Raw genomic sequence first — 4,913 nt, forward strand, 5'->3', positions numbered from 1 at the left:
CAAGGACAACTGTGATGATGTTTCTGAGCTGGATGACACAGAAAGCTAACAGACTCATCTAGACAGTGTTTTAACCCTCACATGACCACCTCTGATACTAGACAGTATTTTAACCCTCACATGACCACCTCTGATCAATCAGTCTGATGATGTGATTTTTAAGTTGCGGTGACTTTAAACTTGAGTTTTTATGTAGACTCTAAAATTTCAGCTGCTGCTGGAAACAGAAAACAGGAAACTGATGGTTTAAAGGCTCATGGATCAAAACCATCTATCACATGGGTCACATGTTTTCTACTCCATTTCCCGGTAAACAAAGCAATCATGGCGGCCGGATGCTGGTTGCCTGGTAACAGGTCCTGGGAGAGCCACAGAGGTCCAACGTGCAGATGAACGAGGAGTCAGTGAACGCTGCATGTGCAGAGCGCTGGGTCTACAAGGTGCCAACAAGCTTTGTTCAAACACACAAATCTTTATTTAACATGCAGCCCCACATCTCAGACACTGCACGGACTGAATGAAGCCGATGAACAGAAGCACAAACGTCAGCTCTGCTCTGAGAAACACCATGGATCTAACATTACATAAAGGACATCAGTGTGTATTTACTACTGCTACACCACTGATGGCTGAGTTCTCGTCAGGAACAGGTGCTATAAACCATGATTTACACCTGTCTCTGGGAAAACAAACATGAATAAACAAATAAGTGATATCTAAGCGTAAATGCAGAACAACAACAGGTTTATCAATTTCTAACACTCAGAAAACAGAAGAACAGATGAAACAGCCGCTGGTGTGCAGAGGAGACCACAAAGACTTTGTCCTGAAGGTGGCGCTACAGACACAATGGTTCTAGTCCAAACTCAGGTCTACAGCTCCATTAATGAAAAGATCTCTGTATTCATTGGATGGACACAGATAAAAAACAAACACAAAAATAAGTAAAGAAGAAGAAAAACTAAAGAAATACCTCATGTCACATGGTGTAATGTGGGCGGGGCCAGGGAGGAAGACACTACTGCACATGTGCAGAGGGACATATGAGCTCAGTAACCAAGTTCCTGTTTAGACAGGTTATAATAGACCCGGCCATATAAACCTCAGTGAATGCCCCCCCACAAACAGCAGCCGACAGGCATAGCGATCAGCTGTAACCATGGAAACAAGTGCCACGGAGGGGCCATGCCTGCTGCAGCATCAACACAAGGAAACAACACAATGAACACTGATCAGTTTTTACAGCTGTTTAGCATCATATAGAAAGATGAATGGAGTCAAACAGAACCAGGATCAGGATCAGAAACACACTCCAGGTCTGAAGGATGACGAATGTAAAACGGTTCTGTTCTACAGCACGTCTGTGCATCTCCTTAAAACTGGCTTCATGTGTGACGACACCATTAAAAAACAACATCTAATCAGTGCAACTGATGTTATGTTCTGATCAGATTCCTGAGGGACCAGAACTTCACTACCCATCTATTTATTTTCCTGACAGAGCTGCTACGTTATGTTCAGGTGGACGTATACTGTATGTGACAGAACACATTTGGTTGCTGCCTTCAGGGTCCACTCTGTGCTGTGTTCATGAAGCGCTTACTGACGTAAACCACGCCGCTCTGTTGACATTCTCAGCCAGTTTGATGAGAAGGAGGACGGCCATGATCGGCTGCTGGCAGGAGTAGGGTGAGCTCACGTGGCCGATGCTGTCGGCTGAGGACCCTGAAGCGTGGGGGTGTTGGGCTGTTCTGCAGACTGAGAAGTTTCATCTGAGTGAAAGACAGCAGTGTGGAGATACTGGGTTTCTACACTGGGACATGACAGGTTTCCATAGTGACCATGGGGAAGTACAGGGTTTCTACAGCAATGCTGAGGAGATACCAGGTTTACTGACCAGCACAGACACACTCCCCTCCTCTGGTGGTGGAGGAGTGCTGACTCAGCCTGCAGCCTCTCTACATGCTGATACAGGATCAGGGTGGTGTGGGAGGAGTGGCGTGTCTGGTTTGTATTCAGCTCTCATCACCTGATCATCTCCATCTGCACCTCCTCCTCCTGTCCACACTGCTCACATGGACAGAAACAAACAGAGATGCTGGAAACATGTTTACATCTTAAAACATACGTCAGTGTAAATAAAAGTGCACTGTTTAATTTAGAATGTGTCACTTCCTCCTCACCATCGACTGCTGATCCAAACGGTGCAGAGCTTCAGGCCGGGAGCCCGTTTCACTGACTGACATTCATATATCCATGTGGAAACAACAGTCTGAATCGAACAGCACAGCAGGTCATCAGACACTAGAACCAGGCTTGTCTCTCACCTGTCTCTGATAAATAATCATGGCTCAGGATCATTTTAAATTCAGTCTGAACTTGTTTTTAAAGAGGGTTCGGTCATTTTATTGTCTCACTGGTGCTGTTGTGTGCTGCTTTGTTTGTATGTTACTGTTGAGTTTTCATCAGGAACAGGTGCTATAAACCATGATTTACACCTGTCCATGCGAAAACAAACATAAATAAGTAAATAAGTGATATCTGAGTGTAAATGTAGAACAACAACAGGTTGTCCAATTTCTAACACTTACAGAAAACAGAAGAATGGACGAAACAGCCGCTGGTGCAGAGGAGATCATACAGACCTTGTCCTGAAGGTGGCGCTACAGACACAGATGCTCTAGTCCAATCTCAGGTCTACAGTTCCATTAATGAAAAGATGCTCATCTCACCTGGTTTAAAACACCTGTATTCACAGGACACAGATAAAGGTCCACCAAGAAAAGAAGCATAGAAGAAGAAAAAAACCATTGACTGTATATAAAAGATGGACAAACACACTGTGACATCGTCCCCTGGTTTTCTGAAGAGTGTTTTTGAAGCTCAAGTTTGGTTGCCACCATATTGGCAGTGCTTCACTCTGCCTGCTAGGTCAAATCCAAAAATGGGCAAAGATTCAGAGGGTGAGTAGAGACAGCCAGCGGCCGGCCACCTTTATCCTTTTTTTGCTGTAAAGTTGGCCACTTTAACATGGGGTCTGCCTCCCTTTTGAAGCCAGCTTCCAGTGGCCGCTCGAGGAACTGCAGGTTTTGTCACTTATGCTTCATTTCTCAGCCTTGGAGGCTGGTGCTTGGAATAACCTCAGATCACATGGTGAAGCGTGGGCAGGGCCAGGGAAAGACACATTACTGCATATGTCCAGAGGGACACACGGGGAGTTTTTCAATATGTCCCACTGTAACTTGGTAAGTTTGAGCTTTAAGTACAAACCCCTGAGAACAGGAGGACACAGTCTGCTCAATGTACAATTGGAAGGATAATCAGGATACTCACCTTTATACAGTATGGCCAAGTATTACACACAGTAGTTACACACAAAGAATTTGTTTCTGGTCCAGAACCGAGGCAGCCATCTGCTCTAACCATCGGGGGCAACTTGAGGGTTCAGTGTCTTGCCCAAGGACACGTGGACTGCAGGCACCGAAATTCGAAGCCCCAACTCTCTGATTGGAAGACTATTGCTCCACCCACTGAACCACAGTCGCCCCAAACTGATGGATAGAAAATATAATGTTATTATAAACATAGGTTTGTATCTTAATCTATGCACACTGCACAGACAGGAACCCGGGTCAGCCAGGAACCCGGAACCTTCTTGCTCTGTGCTATTAGTAAGCTGATAGCATCAGTAAGTCTGCCAGACTACTTAGACAGGTTACAAAAGGCCTGACAGACCCCACCCCCCCTCCCCAAAAGCAGCTGACAGGCCCAGTGGGCTGTATCCATGGAGACAAGCAGCATAGTGAGGTCATGTCTGCTGCAGCATCAGCACAAAGAAATACAGTGAATGCTGATCAGTTCTTACAGGTGTTTAGCATCATATAGAAAGATGGATGGAGTCAGACAGAAACAGAACCGGGATCCTGATCAGAAACAAAGTGCAGGTCTGAAGGAAATAGAGCGAGCTTTATATCAGAAGAATGTGTCCTCTCACTAACAAAGACCTCAGTGTTTTTCTCCCATTTCATATGGAAATGAGCTAGGAGGTTGGGGGTGGGGAGTCTGTTTATAATCCAGATCAGATTTCTGATGCAGGATCCAGATCTGTGTCATGTTTTGATGCCTGTGACCTCTGACCTCTGGATTTGTTTGTCCAGAGGGTGGTGCTAGGAGGACATTGACAGGTTCATTAGAAGCTGCAGTGAGTTCATGAAAGCAGAGGAAGAATGATTAGAGCACAGCAATGTAGAGGAGTTAAAGCTCCGTCATGGATTTACAACTCCGGCTGTATTTTGAATAAAACATGAGCCTGGCTCTTATTCAGCTCGACGGCTTTTGCTGGACAAGTGTTCATGCCCGACATTAATTTACCTTGGGTTCAGTAGATCTCAGTGGACCCATCTAGTTTTCAATAAACTGCAGGAAGTGTCTTTAGATCCTTTACATCAGTCGATCATGTTAGGGTGATTTTTATTTTATGCACTTAAGAATGGTTTTATTTTATAGCACACACAAGTTTACATACTTATATGTCACAGATATGCTTATATAGTTATGATTATCACCCTATGTGTTCACTGAACCACTGGTCAAATATTTGCTATGTGAGTCACTGAAACACTAATGAAACATCATAAGTCTTGTCCACTAAATTACTGAATTTCATTAGATTTATGGCTGTAGCTAAGGGGGTCATAGTTACTTATCGTTCCTCTGGACTGGTGGACCCAAAGGAGTCTTGGTACGGTAAGGCTCCAAGTTTATTAAAATAGATTAGACGTAGATGAGAAAGCTTCAAAGGGAGAACAGTTATGCACACACACACGCAGGCAGAACAGTTTTAATTAAGTGAAACGGAAAGCAATGCGTAATATGGAGCAGTTAGTTGAAAACAAAGGAAGAAGTGAGTGTGT

At 44.5% G+C, this 4,913-nt stretch overlaps 1 long non-coding RNA gene across 1 annotated transcript; it reads right to left on the bottom strand.

Moving 5' to 3' along the window:
• Nucleotides 1–1,689: 1,689 nt before the first annotated feature.
• LOC109974462 (uncharacterized) lies at nucleotides 1,690–2,678 on the bottom strand. Its single transcript, XR_002276967.1, has 4 exons — nucleotides 2,592–2,678; nucleotides 2,184–2,272; nucleotides 1,898–2,067; nucleotides 1,690–1,772 (listed from the first exon to the last, which is right to left on the bottom strand). It is a non-coding gene; the product is annotated as an uncharacterized LOC109974462 (long non-coding RNA).
• Between the last annotated feature and the right edge of the window lie 2,235 nt (nucleotides 2,679–4,913).

The sequence above is a fragment of the Monopterus albus genome, unplaced genomic scaffold (assembly GCF_001952655.1).
Source record: "Monopterus albus unplaced genomic scaffold, M_albus_1.0 scaffold334.1, whole genome shotgun sequence".
Lineage (NCBI taxonomy): Eukaryota > Metazoa > Chordata > Actinopteri > Synbranchiformes > Synbranchidae > Monopterus > Monopterus albus.